Here is a 17500-nt window from a genome sequence, read left to right on the forward strand (position 1 = left end):
CACAAAAAGACAAATATACATTATTTACTAAGGCGAAATTTACAACACTAAATTTGGTGAGATGAAGAAATATATTTCGATTGAGTGAAATAATAATAGTAATATAATGAAAACAATCATTTACTTTAAACAAAATTGATCTCCGAACGCTTGCATCCAAATGGAAGGCACTGAAGATAACCAATAGCTACAAGGCCTATATAGGAAATATAAACATAGTGAAAGATTAAATCCAACTTCCATGAATACAGTCCTTTATCAAGAGTTCAGTCTTATGGACTCGCTTGACATTTTCTCGGGATCCCAACGGGTTCAGGGACCCAATTCTGATTTATGTGTCTTGCTCTTATAGATGAATTCTATAGGGACCAAAAATCATTGATTTGCCAGAGTGGCTCATAATGCTGCCAAGACGGCCATGTTTATAGCGCATAATTTTGCACAGTTTCTCTTACTGAGCTATGATCGATCTAAATCTATAGTATTCGTTCAATATGCATACATTGGGAAGAAATGTAAAGCATTTAACTGAAAATCGTATCCTTCCAACATAAGATAATATCTGTGTCATTTAATATTGTGACACTTTTGTGTGACAGTATATGTATTCGTCTGTACAGTTTTCTGCTGATCCTTTAGGAGATAACACATACAGTTAGCCTCAAAATATTGCTTGTAGATCTCTCACCAGAAATTATCTAACAGGCTTACCAAATTATATATGTTTACTTACTTTCCAAATAGGTTGTGCTCAATGATAAAAAGATATAAAGAAGAGGAATAGAAATAAACAAGAGCAAATTCATATTTGCAGCAGAAGTCATAATCATATCTGAATATACAGACACATACATATAGATAAGCAGAAACAAAGAGAGATACGTTAATACATATATACATGAGTGTGAATGTAAATACATTTAAAAAAAAAAAAATATATATATATATATATACATACATAGACACACACATATATATATTTAAGCACACACACACACACACATACTCACACACGCATATATATATATATATATATATATATATTATATATATATATATATATATTAATGCATGCACACATATATATATATATGTACGCAGACATAAATTCACAGAGAGATATACACACAAAAACACAAATGTATCGATTTTTGTATTATAACATTACGCTTTATATCACGCATGAGATAATATATATGGAAATAATATATTTTCTCTTATGTACACACACACACACACACACACACACACACACACACAAACACTAATACATATATACTTAGTTATATAGATGTAAATATATATGCATATATGTGTGTGTATATATATATGTATATGTGTGTATGTATGAACATATACGTGGATGGATATATTTGAATATCTGCGTGTATATATATATATATATATATAACACATGACACAGAGACAAGCTGATATATTTATAGCCCTTTATACACTCCGTTATTCTTCTCACATGACACCATATTGTCAATGTTCATCTAAGTGCAATATGCCTTTATGTGGCAACCAAAGAAATTATTTCAGCTTTTATTGCTCTCTAAGGAAATGTTTATTTTTCATATTTTATTACATTACGCCGATACAGAGCCATTTTGTGAGTATTTTTGTACATTTTTTTTGTTTTAGTCTTTTCTTTCAACCTTTATATTTGTTGATAGATTTTTGCGTTGTTGTTTATGAGGGGACAGTTATTTTCGTTGCATTTGTACATTTAATTTTTTTTTCTTTTTACTTTTATATGTGTGTTTGTAATTTTCGTCTGTTTTGTTTCCGAATTATGTTTGTCTAATCAAGTGAACTTATCTATGTGAATTTGGATTGCAAAGCAGTAAAGCGGTAAGAGCGGCAGTCGTCATGTTGAACTCTCACAGACGTTCAAATAATATAGAGTTTGATAACATCCAACTGGTGACAGAAATCTATGAAAATAATAGCACAAAATATTAGTGCATAAAATGGATGTTTAGCAGCGCCAACCGGAATAAATATTATGGTTTAGGAACCCGTATCAAGTCACATGTAGATAGCTGGAGTTTTTACTCTAAGTATGTGCACCATAACGGACGTTTCTTCATATCCGATGCAAGGTTAAGATTTGGCTCGAAAACTGCCAGTTATTTTAACGCTTCGTATTGATAAAATGATACTCTACCCGCAGTCCAAGTAAGCTCTCCTTTCAAATTGTACTGGTTTGTTTATAGTTTGGATAAATAGAGTTTCAATAATTGAGAGATCGCACGTGAGAAAAATGCTTCGAAATCACGTGGTTCCAAGGGCAATAACAATTCATACCATTTCTCGTACGTGGTTTTTAACTGCTTCTGATTTTATTTCTAGTCGAGCAATACGGAGTGACTGCATTTTGATAGACAATTCTATGCTAAAACGCATCGTTCATGCATAAGTATATGCATACAGGCACATATTCATACACATATACATACACACACATGGTTATGTGTGCACACGCGCGTGCGTGTGTGCGCTTGCTTGCGTGTGTGTGCGTATGTGTGTGTATGTGCGTGCGTGTGTGTGTGTGTGTGTGTGCGTGTGTGTGTTCGAGCGTGTGACATCGAGAAACTGGAGTTTCTGATAACATGCCGATGGCAGTCAGAAGGTTGACTTCGAAGACGCTCTAACACAACTTCTAAAATGTATGTATGTATGTGTGTATATACATATATATATATCTTTCTTTCTCTCTGTATCTCTGTCTCTCTATATATAGTATACCCGGGTTCACTCAGAATGCATATGTTGACTAAGACTGGTACAAATGTTACAAATGTACACATACCGAAGGTGCCACGAAATGAGGACTTTGTCGTTTGTGAATGAAAGTTGTAAAACTTTCGGCCAAGCTTCACCTATACGACATACTTCACTTTCTATATAGTACGGTTTCCACTGCTACACAGCACACACACATCTACTACACAGTAAAATACAGTTACTACATAATCGTTTCTAATACCGGCATAAGACGTGAAATTTTGGGAGATGGAAGAAATAGGTTGCATTGATCCTAATGGTACTTATTTTATCGACCCCAAGTCGACCTTGCTGGAATTTGCACTCATAATCTAAATCCTGAAGAAATGACGTGAAACGTCTAGTGCAGCGCAATAACGATTTTACCAGATCGCTACCTCTACATAATACGAATAAACCCGCAATGCATTTATGTAGTATTTACACCCCCCACACACACACACATATATATATGTGTATATATATATATATATATATATATATATATATATATATTGGGTTGTCGGGAAAGTTCATGCCGATTTATAGTAGCTTACATTTCCACTTATTTTAGGTCGTGGTTGTGTCCATAAAATAGGATTTGACTACACCTCCATTTAGAGCACAATTTAAGCTATCTTTTCGTGGAAGAAGGTTTATGTTCCTATAACCTGTGTTAATTCTGTAATCGTTTAAAATGGAAAATAAGAAAATTCATTTTCGGCACTTGATGCTTTTCATTTCCGTAAAGGAAGGTCTTCGGATTTCCACTTATTCTGGTCTCTACAGAATAGTGTTAATGGTAAAAATTTCAATTCCTTGGATGACGTAAAAAGATAATTTGATTAATTCTTTGCCATGAAACTACCTCAATTCTGAGAAGAGAGCATTTTCAAGTTAAAGGAACGACGGAGACGCATTGTGTAAAATATGGCTCATATTTGGTTGATTAAAAACGTAATGGCAAGCATTAATTGACCTTTTTCTTTCCGGCACGCACTTTCCGGACACCAAACCTCAACCGTGCATTTTCTGTTGTGATTTTCGCTACCCAGGTGTCGGTTATCATTTGAATAATCCGTAATAAGATAATTCATTTATCTACTTCAATAATATATATATATATATATATATATATATATATATTGTAAGTGTACACGCAGAGAACCTTCTCCTGCGTAATTTTCCCTGAAGAAAAACTATCGAGCTTGTAACTGCACCAAACTGGAATATAAATTACGTCATTGGACTGATAAATTAATGTTTCGTATGGTAACGTTATTCATAGCCTGACTTGGTGTGTTTTCATGAAAATTGTAGATATGGCGAATTGCTCCGAGAGAGTTACCGTAGCGAAATTCCTTCATCTATGCATGTATATAAGCGTCTGAAATACAATGTATACAGTTTTATTGTATTCTAGAAAACAGCGCATTTCTTCAGGTATGGAGACACAGATCGACATATATATATATATATAAACAAAACACGGAGACAAGTGAACGAGCCATAAACAAGAATATTAGTTTAACGCTCGGAAGAATGGAGACGTCTTTGACGTTCCGAGCCTACGTTCTTTGCCCAAAAAGAATTGAGAGAAAAAAAAAAACTGGACAGAAAAATGAACATTTATAAATTTTGAGAGAATGTGAATAATTCTCTTTGGAACGATGGAACTTGAAGCAGGTAAATCTATAAATAATTGTGTATTAATACTATGTCAATAGCACACAGTTCTCTCTGGTAAGAGAAAAATCTCTGAAATGAATGAATTCGTTCAAAGGACTACATTGGTCCAGCTTCAGAGCGCTTGTCATACTTACAGATGCAGCTGTGAATCCTACGGGCAAACTTCCACCTTTTCTATCCAGAGGGATTTTTAACCCAATATTTACAAGTCAATAGTTAAAACTTTATCTGCTTCGAGATCTACCGCCCCAAAACAAATTGTTCACGCACACACACACACTCACATATGCACATACATACATTTATGTTTATATCCAGGACTACTCACCATCATTCTTCCATCTTTGTCATGATACATCCTCAAATAGTCATCCAAGATGTCATAGAAGCAATCTGAGATGAAGTCAACTCTGGCCATTTCTACGTTGCTCCTTCCATAGAAACCTATTAGAAAAGATAAGACAAACACGAAATTATATATATATATAATTTATTATAAAAGTTGTTTTTATGAATACTTGGTATTCGAGTACTATTTCTCCCATATTGTTTTGCATTTATGTACCTACCTTTGTATATATATATATATATATAATATATATATATATATATATATATATATATATATATATATATATATATATATATATATATATAGTTATATGGAGTTCACAGATGTGTGACGAAAGATTTCTGGACAATGAACATGAGTTAAAAAAGAATATTGATAAATGAGTGAAGAACGAATATATAATGTGTGTTTGTCAAAACAAAAAAATTGACCAACCCGAATAACAACAATATACGTGTGTATGTATGTATGTGTGTGTGTGTGTGTATGAGTGTGTGTGTGTATGTGTGTGTAAAGGTACAGACCCTTTTCAGTCAAGACTAACCATGGGATTGCGCCTTGAAAGTATGGGCAAGTTTCTTTCTGAAAGTTCAACGGTCGCCCATGCATAACAGTTTCTCCTCTTGGCGTCACCGATACTGTCTAAAGGGAAGGGGAAGACGGATACAAGTTGGCACCAGTGACGTTACAACTTATTTCTAGTACTGAGTGGACTGTAGCAACGTGAAATATAGTGTCATGCTCAAGAACACAGCAAGCAACCCACTCCGGGAATCGGATGTACAGCCTGGTGATTGTAAGCTTGACGCTCTAACCACCGAGCAAGCACCTTCATACATACATACGTACAAACACACACAAAGCTAGCTAGATATGTATATATATATATATATATATATATATATATATATATATATATATATATATATATAGTTGCGGCCAAAATGTTCAGAACGGCATTGTTTTCGTCAGAAAAGTAGATATAATTTTTTTATCAAAGTAGTTTTATATTCTATAATTTTCACAGACAATAAATACAATATTAATTGTTATTGTCTGAGATTTTCTTGTAATTTAAGAGGATAATGCAAATGTTATGGATGATTTAGTGATTTACTGCAAAACCCATGGCGGCCAAAATTATCAGAACGGTTGAAAAAATGACAAAATAATCAAAAATGATAGAGAATACTGGAATTATTTAACATTTAGTGTGAAGCCCTTTAGCTTCAATCACACTCTAACATCTTTGACTGCATGAGGAAATTAAATTTTCAATTTCTTGTTGGGTGATCTTATTCCATTCTTCCTGAAGGGCATTCCATAATTGCTCAGTTGTTTTAGGATTTCTGGCTTTCGAACGTTCTCCTGGAATATTCCATACATTTTCAATAGGATTGAAATCTGGGCTTTGAGCAGGCCAATCCATAACAATAACCTTTTCAACCTTAAGGAAGTTCATGACCACCTTAGCCTTGTGACATGGGGCATTGTCGCTTAATTGAATTTCATGGGTGGTCGCTTAATTGAATTTCTCAGCACAGGCAAGACATGATCTTTTACAAGTTGTTTATAAACTCCTGCATTTACCTTTCCATGTAATCGCACCAAAGGGCCCACACCATCTCCAGATATCAACCCCCAAACCATGACACTTCCTCCACCGAATTTAACACCAGTCTTAAAGCATTTAGGCGACAATTTTTCACCTACTTTTCTACGAACGTACATTTTCCCATCTGAGCCAAATAACATAAACTTAGATTCATCACTGAAATGCACCGTTTGCCATTTTTCTTGAGACCACAACACATGTTTGGTTGCAAAGGTAAGACGACACTTTTTATTCTTGGAGCTGATCAGTGGCTTCACTGCAGGTGCTCTTGCTTGTAGGTCATGTTCAACTAAACGACGAGACACAGTTTTTCAAGATAAAGTTTTCTTCAATACAATGCTCATTTTCCGAGAAACAGCAGCAGCAGTTTTAAATCTGTCCTTTTTAACCAACTTTACCATAGCACGATCTTCTCTCTTGGTCGTTTTTCTTGGCCTACCTATGAACTTTCTTACTTCACACGAACCACAATCATAGTAGACCTTAAGAATACCGTGTACAACACTTTTTGAATTGTTAACAATCTTTGCAATAGATCCAATACTTAAATTATCCTTCTTTCGAAGCTTAATAATCTGCTGACGAATTGGTAACGGAGTAAGTGGCATTATATTAACAAAGTACACTGCAAATATTCTTTCTAATGTTTAGTAAACGAACCGTCACGTAAACAAATTCAAAACATTAGAGTTCGCCGGTTAAATATACTAAAACACGGAGTAAAAGCAACCGTTCTGTTCATTATGGCCGCCATGGGTTTTGCAGTAAATCACTAAATCATTCATAACTTTTGTAGTATCCTCTCAAATTACACCAAAATCTCAGGCAATAACAAATAATATTGTATATATTGTCTGTGAAAATTATAGAATATAAAACAACTTTTCTAAAAAAGTATATCTACTTTTCTGACGAAAACAATGCCGTTCTGAACATTTTGGCCGCCACTGTATATATCAAAGCGATGTGTTATAATACTATTACACATATAAAAAAGCAGCCATACCAACAATCCAACATACCTCCATCACACGGATATCATTATTGCTTCGACACCCGGGCAGTACCACTAAAATAATTGTTCTTTGGGGTCAAACATGCATATGCTATTGTATAGAGTTCATGCATTATTACACTTTTATTATTATATTTAACAATAGTGACTCAGGAACGCATGACTTTTATCACACTGGCTTTAAATCTGGCGGCTTGTTTCATAAGTTATAGTTATTTTGTAACATTCTGTTGATGAAAAATATTTCTATAAAAATATCTGTGCATATGAATAAGTTCAAGTTCTCGTGTTTGTTCTAATAAACCTGCATTAAATATCACAATTATGTGTCTTTTTTTTTAAATATATAAAATCTATGTAAATACTACGTAATGAATCAGTATTTATATTGGAGTTTTATAGAAGTTAAATTACACTAATGTTAATATGGAGTCAACATATTTATCGACTTTATATGGGGTATGTATTGCATTTACCTAATAAAATCGCGTTTAAATTGAAATTATGTATGATATATTAAACTCGAGTATTAAAATTATATTTCTTAAATAATAATGATAGAGAATATGTATGTATTTATTTATTGCCAACAGAGAGCGAAATATAGAGGAGGCAAAGAAGGACAAAAGGATTAAGTCGATTACATCGACCCCAGTGCGTAACTGCTACTTATTTAATCGACCCCGAAGGATTAAAGGTAAATTCGACTTCGGCAGAATTTAATCTCAGAAGGCATTGGCAGACGAAATATCACGAAGCATTTTTCGCACGGAGTGCTAATGATTCTGCCAGCTCGCCGCCCTGAAGTAAGTATGTATTGAACGTAAATTTTCACATGATAGATACATATATAATAATTATATGTATTTATATAAAATTTGCATTTAAGAATCAGCGAGGCAATGAACATTTATTTCAAGTATCCACAGCATAAATTTAGAGATTTCAGTCATAGGTTTCACCTTGTATTCTTTGACATTAAAATCGATGGAAATATAATTATTTCTCCTTGAAGTGATGTCAAACGTTACATAATAATAAATCAAGTTACTCGTCTGTCTTCGAGGACTTCAAGTACTGTATGTCCGAAGAATAAATCTACGAATTAGGACTACTATAAACAGCCTTTGTGTTTGGTATTATTGTTTCGATGTTTCCAACATTTGATTTAAGTCTGTCAGTGTTTTAGAAGTAAATTACCGAAGTTGTTACAATGCAAAGATTAAATGGCATATATTTTGTGATCTATATTTAATTAATGTTAAAGGATAGTTTTAGGACAATTCAGGTTACAAGTCATCAATGGAATCATACTAGACTAGTAGTAGTTAGTTTGCTCTTTGCTTCAAAGTGAGGACATTTCATATCATAATTGATACAATCGTCCTATATTCAGTTATGGCACGTCTATATATATATATATATATATATATATATATATATACAGGAGTGGCTGTGTGGTAAGTAGCTTGCTAACCAACCACATGGTTCCGGGTTCAGTCCCACTGCGTGGCATATTGGGCAAGTGTCTTCTGCTAAAGCCCCGGGCCGACTAATGCCTTGTGAGTGGATTTGGCAGACGGAAACTGAAAGAGGCATGTCGTATATATGTATATATATATATGTGTGTGTATGTGTTTGTGTGTCTGTGTTTGTCCCCCTATCATTGCTTGACAACCGATGCTGGTGTGTTTACGTTCCCGTCACTTAGCGGTTCGGCAAAAGAGACCGATAGAATAAGTACTGGGCTTACAAAGATTAAGTTCCGGGGTCGATTTGCTCGACTAAAGGCGGTGCTCCAGCATGGCCGCAGTCAAATGACTGAAACAAGTGAAAAGAAAAAGAAAAAGAAAAATGATGTATATATATATATACATATATATATATATATATATATATATATATATATATATATATATACATATACATAACTTATAAACAAGGGCAAAAGAAAATACTCTAATGCCAAATATACAGAAAATAGACTTAAACCGTCAATAACCACATATAACTCATCACTATAAGCACGCGTCTCGAAGCAAGCCGACAGAAATTTCTATAAAAAATTCGTTATTACCGAATCGGCCCCGATTTCTGAGTTAATTCATAAAAAATGTTCTCTTCGCCAGCGGTAAATACGATAAGAAATAAATGAGACGCTTGCTTGCACCTACGGAAGACGTAGACACCAAGTCATGTGTACATTTAAGTACCCCAAATATATCCAAAATAGAAATACTTCAGCACACCTCGAGACACGTGTGATCGGACTGAAATTCTCATAGAGTGAGAGAGTCCGGAAGTGAATAGTATTAAATTCACATCTTATATAAGATAAAAAATCTTTTGAAATTTCTTTCGGCTTGCTTCGAGACGCGTGCTTATAGTGATGAATTATATGTGGTTATTGGCGATTTAAGTCTATTTTCGGCATATTTAGCATTGGATTTTTTTTCTTTTGCCCTTGTTTATAAGTTACTTATAAATTTAGACTTTAAAGGTATTTTTGAATATGCTGGCCACTGATAAAATGTTTTCGAAAATTTTATCCTATATCAGATGTATATATATATATATATATACTGACTAAAAGGAAGCACGACCCGATATCATTGTTTTTCTCCACCAGGTAGTCGGAGACGTTGTCGAAGGCTCAGACGAAGGGAAAACTGGCTAACATTAGTCTCTTCAAAATTGACCTGTATACAACTTTCTCCATAGGCACTAATTGGAAGAAGAAACTGCATGTCATTTCCCTGCCTAATAGAGCGCTGGAGGCAATCTTTACTATAGACGTAGCTAATATCCGTATCGGTTCTACATGCAGCAACAGTTGCCGGTCATAATGGTATTGGTTTTTACATAAGTACGATGTTATACAACACATGAAAGAGTACAGTCGATGGTATTCAAAGGAGATATTCAACTTCAGTTGAATATACTAAGACTTAGCTTCCACCTCTAGCAATGCTTTCCCAATATTAGTGATGATGAGAGCACGGATTAGTCTATAGTGTTGACCTAGTTGTTAACTAGTACTTTTTTAATCATGGGAATTGAACTGAGAACGTAAAAACTCGAAAGAAACACCTAATAATATTTTGTCTGAGGTTCTACTCATTTTGCAGCTTGCTTGCCGTTTAGTGAAAATAATAAAGAGAAATATAAATATATCATTTAAAGAATTTACAGAAAGGTAAAAAAAATCAGACTTACCAAATTCTCTTGCCAAATATCTGGCCATAGCCATACTCTGAGGAATCTGTACTTTGTTGTCCAATTCTAACATTGGCATCATAGAACAGGGCATGTCTGAGAACAAAAAATAACAAATCTTTCTTATAGAAATTTATAATCGCATGTGTCAACTGAATAATACATGATTAAATTTACATAATGTCTTCTTATCATTTTCATCATTTCACTATAACATTCTGTTTAGATTACTGATCGATATTAGCCTTTACAATTTTCATTTTGGTTTTGTGATAGTGGTAGTTGAGGTAGAGGAGACGAAAGAAGACTTCCGTCGTTCAACAATAAGTATTGAGCTGTTCAGGAACGTGAATTACTTGCTCCTGAATTAACGCTAAGCCCTCCATAAAAAAGCGTAGCGCTTATGTAATTCTCAGGCCAAATTATATGTGCTAACATGGCTATAACATTTAGTATGAAGAAGCTGTAGCATTTTCAATAAGTGGATTAATCTGCCCAATGGGCTTCTATGCACGTTCTATTAACCCAATTTCACTCCCAAAGTATGATTGACTCCAGGCTACGGAAAATGGTATTTGTCTGTAAAGTCAAACAATAGGATCGAAAACGGAACCTCGTCCAATATGAATGCTCTCTCCCCTCTCTCCCCCTCTCTTTCTCTCCTTTCCCTCTCTCCCTCTCATTCTCATTCTGTTTGTCTTTCTCTTTCTCTCCCTCTCTCTCTACATATTTATATACACATACATGTATACACACACACACACATACTTACATACATACTAACACACACACATACACACCGACGCACGCACTTATATTTTGTGCATGTTGATGAAAAAAGTTTCACCTATACATGTTTCATTAAACATTGGATAATGCTTAAATATTATCTTTAGTTTGGAATTTTCGTATTTTCGCAGGTTTCTTTTCTTTTCTTTCTCTTTTCTGCTTTTATAGAGAGCTCGAAATACTGAAGTTCCGAAATTCATATTTGACATTTCCAGACCATCTCAATCTGTTTTGTAAGTATTCATATATTTGATGCCGCTTTTGCTTCTGTTGCAGTGGTTGAATTCATGGGTATTTTAACCGTATACCTTAGAAGTCACGTGTTGATTTCGTCAAATCAACCAGACATTTAGCCGTTAGATTTTTAAATATTTAGCCACTTGTAAACATTTTGTGGCGTGTATCATCTGTATGATTATTTTGACATTTTATTGCTATAAGATTTAGGTTTTTATCATTAATCTTTTATTCTTGTGTTGAATTTTATATATTACATATATATTATCCTATAACATTTTTCTATCTAAATTTATTTTGTGGTGTATGGTATAATGGTTTGTGATAGCTCCCTGTTGTAAATGCTTTCTATGTCTCCAAGAGTGTGTTGTAATAGCATTTCCAATGTAACAGCTAGAGACCTATTTATGGCAAGTCGAGATTTACAGCCACTTTTATAGATTGCATTGATCATTCATAGTTCGTTCTCGGCTTTACTTTCTTTAGTGTGGTATTGATAAGCAGGCTTTTGGCTTCCGTGTTTTTGTACTATATTATTACTTTAAGTTTATGTGTGATGCGTTCCGTGTTCTGTTCTATGAAGGTTTTGATTGTATATTCGTCAGTCTGGTAGGTTTTATGCATTTGGTTCGTATGATAAAACATCCTTGTGGCTGGTGTATTTTTATTAGGTATATTCTCTAATGTAAATGTCATATTATATTTGTGTCGGTAGTCTTCTATCGCTCGCACTAAAACTACTTGTCTCTTAGAATATCCGTTGTGAAATGATGTTTGCTTTATTCTGTGGATTTCTTCCTCTAGTGCATTGTTTGTGAATGAGAATAAAAATGCATTTTCGAAAAAGTGATATATATATATATATATATATATATATATATATATAATATATATATATATATGTGTGTATGTGTCTGTGTGTGTGTATATGTATATATACATACATACCCAAACATGCATACACAAGTATAAACACGCAGCTATGTACAAGCACATACAAGTGTGTAGATGTGTGTGTGTGTGTGTGTGCGTGTGTGTGTGTGTGTGTATGTGTGTGTGTTTGTGTGTGTGTGTGTGTGGTGTGTGTGTGTGTGTGTGGTGTGTGTGTGTGTGTGTGTGTGTGTGTGATTATGATCATGGTATCGCATCTCTTCTTCTTTCAATACACGATAAAATGAGCAAGCAAGTTCCGCGGTTAGATCCTGGACAATTTGAGAAAATTTGCATTATGAAACATGCCGGTAAATTTTTAGAAAAGGAAAAAAAAATTCTCCAAAAAAGGATTGTAGATAATGATATAGTAAAGTCTGAGTTTGTAGACATTTACAAGTATGACCTGAAGTATTTCATATATATGAGTTTATTGTGTTTCGATAATTATACCAAAACAAAAACGAACAATATAGCTACAATCGAACTGAAGGAATAACACACACACACGTACACACGCATAATGATATATAAATGTAAGATGCAATTCCCCAGTTGTAGGAAGTTAATAAGATTTGAGCAGTCTATAGAATGTATAAAAACAACTTTCAGGAACAATAGTAGTTTATTGACGTAGAGGGTTGTGTGTTTTTCTCCATATCCAAATTTGATAAGATTCAAAAGGTTATTTTATAGTCCACGGTTAACAACTGGGGATGCTATGATTTTTAGTTTCTTTTAATTTAGCTATGGAGTATCGCTCGTCGAGTAATTATTATTTCCGAGGTTCTGCTAGCTAAGAAAATATGTAACCTGGATTTTACCTGGTCCATACCCTCAACTTGTATTATATATATATATAATATATATATATATATATATATATATATATATATATATATATTGGTAAAAACGGTAAGGTAACAAAAGAAAGAAAGAGACCTCAATATTATGTAAATAGAGGAAATTTATCTGTAAAATAATATGTGACAATTATACGGTAACCAAGATAAAACTCTGGGTTTCAGAATGCCGAGTTGGAAATCCACACCACCATCTCTTCGGTTATTTGGCCATCTCATATATATATATATATATATATGAACACACTCTGCTCAAATTTGAAGTTATATTAGGTTATAATTAGGCGGCGAGTTAGCAAAATCGTTATCAATCTAGGCTAAATGCTTTACGGCATTTCGTACGTCGTTACATTTTGTGTTCAAATTCTACCCAGTTCGACTCTGGTTTTCAACATTTGGATGTTGATAAAATAAGTACCAGTTAAACACTGGTTTCGATGTAATCCACTTATTTCCTACCTGCAAAATTGCTGACCGTGTGCCAAATTTTCAAGCCAATATTAGGTTATTATTTCCACAAACATTACTTTATTCTTTTCATCGTACTCTCTAATGATGTGCTATTTTATTAACAGTTTTGGATCGGCGAAGTCATTCATTTGCGATATAGTAATGATAATATTGTCCAGTATTTAATTTCATTATCTAATTTAATTACAATTAAACGTCGAAAGGTAAATACAGAATGTAAATTTAAAGACAATATTGAGAGCCACTTACTGACTTAATCGATATTAAATACTAATATAATTGAACATAAAATATCGTGTGATTGCTTTTCTCGTAGATAATGATGTTGAGGTAGTTGTTTAAGCTTATATTATATTAACGTTTGTGCTAAAGCGTTTAAGATTTTTTTTTCGATAAATCACTATATTAGGACTTCGCCTACAGACTATCAAGGAATACATCATCAAGGTTTCTTTTAAACATTAGGGAATGTTTTATGAAATGATTCTGTTCCTTTTCTGATAGGTAATGTATCACGTAATTATTTCGCCCTTTTTTATTCCTTACTCAGTGGAGTAAGGCTAGCAAATACTGACTATCTTCAAAGTATCCAAGGCTGGTGGTAACTCGATACGGAATTCCTTTTAGGCAGGTAATCTCATCGAAATTCTTGAAAAGTAATCGAAATTCTTGAAAGAGTGGAAATATACCTGGTATCAGATTAAGTTTAAGACATAAAGCACAGGGATTAGTTTTGCAACGAGATTTCCAACTGTTTTTTTTTTTTAACCAAACGCCTTCAATTGACTTTAGTTGGCGCAAGAAGATGCTACAAGAAACTTATTAAGTGCATCACTGAAGTGGTTGAATCGAAGCCCGTATTTACAAAGCGAATTCGTACCATTTCTGCTCCCTATTTACGATAAAACTGATTAAGTGATACGACCATGGCCTGTAAGTGAACACAACACATATTGACACTTGTACTTGGCTGTCCGGGTCTCTACCGTCCTGATGGTGTTCCATATGTATTTGCTTTACATGGAAAATGACACCAGTCTAAAGTTAGTTCACATTCAGACACTCAGCGCGGCAGATTTCCGTAATGAGGAAATGTATCATAAAAAACAGCGGTGAATGAAAACTGGTAAACCTACAATTTACATAAACTCCCGTTTTCTTTATATTTGATCTGCAATAATCGCTCTAAATACATCAAAACTTAAAAGTACGAAGGAAACCGAGTCTTTCGAAATTCTAATCTTTAGACTTTAACTAATTTGGTATTTTAATCACACACATATAAATGCTCACAAATAATCACACATACACACACACGAATACACACAAACACACTCACATACAAACACACCCAATTACACTTTGATCTCTTTTTCTCTCTTACATACTCAACGACTACCAATATGTTGCCCTCTCTATACACATTGGCTCGTTTAAAAACTTCCTATTCGCTAAAACTAATCTCACATTCATGTGCCATGCTATATATTCTCTATCTTCCCGAAGCTCAACCAGTTTTATACTTACAATGTTTGGGCTTCATACTTTATCCATCAGAAAGAGTTATGCAGGTAATTGGAGCTATCTTTCTTGGCACCTCTCTCCAACAAACCGAAACTCACCGTCCCAAATCTCCAATGTAGTTTCCTCATAACTATACTGTAGCAGTTTTAGGATGAGAACGAGGACCGAACCCATAGAGGAAGTCATCCACCCAACGAAGACAATATTTCCAGGGCCATCATCCAAAGTATTAACTAGCCCTCCACACATTACACACTTTATAGTATTACCAATCAACTACACTGGATTCTCTCTTTGTACACTTCCAATCATGTTGAATGTTTAAGAGATACTCCGTGGTCTAATGGCTTGTCACTTGTAATTCCCTCTGATCGAATTACGCAGATTTGATAACTCCACCAAACCCACTACTTTTCTCGCTCGCGGATTCACTACACACACACAGACACCACACACACACACACACAGACACACAGACACACACACACACACACACACACACACACACACACACACACACACACTTTTGCAACCGGGTTTAGAATCGCCATCAAGCAAACACACACACGAAGAAAAATGCTACTTCTAGTAGCTTCAAGTCAATGAGAGGAACCGCGTAGGTTAGTTGCTAGGGTGTTGAACTCATGATCGTAAGATCGTGGTTTCGAATCCTGGAAGGGACGATCCGTCGTATTTTTGAGCAAAACACTTCATTTCACGTTGCTCCAGGCCACTCAGCAGGCCCAGATGAACAATCCTGTGACTGACCTGCATTCCGTTCTGGTGGGGAATATATACGCCATAAAACCGCGAAACCAGCATTTTAGAGTCAGTATGACTCGAGAAGATAACTTTAGTTTACTTTAAGTCAGTGAGGTGATGGGTCCCAAAAATGGGCATTCCAATCTAATCAGATTACGTGCATTAAAATTATCGTTTGCATTTAACAATCTTTTCCAGCTCTGTCTCTCTGTCTCTCTGTCTCTCTCTCTCTCTCTCTCTCTCTCTCTCTCTCGTTCTACGTCAACGTGATATTTGAAATCTCACTACCATTCCCAAAATGTACAACCTCTGAAGTACTATAAGTTATACTGTTCTTTGTCATTCGAAGATTCTACTAAGATGTGATTGTCAGAATCACACTTGTTTGGCAGAAAATGTATTGAGATGTGTATAAAGACATTTGAAATATATGGGGTCGAGAAATTACGCAACCATTTATATTGAACAAAGGATTTCAGTGGTAATTATTTTATCGATCTTTCTTAGTTAGGGTAAAAGACGACACTGAAAATGTCTTGAAATCCGAAACTGAAGTAATGTAAAAAAAATTACACGTAGCATTTTAATACAGCTCTGCCATTTTTGTCTTCAACGGCTCTTAATAATTCGTTTGGTACCTCAAATCTTTGCTTCAGAACTTAAATATATTTTCGCATTAACGGAAATCAACAGCGTCATCCATACTAATTCATAAAGAATTCTCTCACATGGAAAGCAACACAAAAACAAGACTTTTAGCTTAACAGGAATAGGAAAATGTTTCACTTAAGTGTTCTTTGTGTTAACCGTGCTCAGAAACCATTCAGCCTTGTTGGGTCTCGCCTTGAAGTGTGTATTTCAGCTTATTCTCCCAAATAATTTTTTAAAGTAGTTATTTCGCTGCCACATCCCACGACCAACACCACGTATAATGATCTGATACCTTATAGCAAACTAAGGTAAACAACACTTATTGTCAAGTACTGATAAACCACCACGATGACATTCCAATCCACTGTACTTACATATATACATACATATATGCATGCATACACAAATGAACACCACAATGCATATATTTGTAAATATATATATATATATAATAATATATATATATATATATATATATATATATATATATATATATACTCATAATTCGTCGTGGCACTCCGCCGGTTACGACGACGAGGTTCCAGTTGATCCGATCAATGGAACAGCCTGCTCGTGAAATTTACGGGTACGTGGCTGAGCAGTCCATAGACACG

At 34.4% G+C, this 17500-nt stretch overlaps 1 pseudogene; it reads right to left on the reverse strand.

The window, feature by feature from the left end:
- Positions 1-17500, reverse strand: part of LOC115212203 — a 26181-nt pseudogene that overhangs the window by 7715 nt on the left and 966 nt on the right.

This window comes from Octopus sinensis, linkage group LG5 (assembly GCF_006345805.1).
Source record: "Octopus sinensis linkage group LG5, ASM634580v1, whole genome shotgun sequence".
NCBI classification, from domain to species: Eukaryota; Metazoa; Mollusca; class Cephalopoda; order Octopoda; family Octopodidae; genus Octopus; species Octopus sinensis.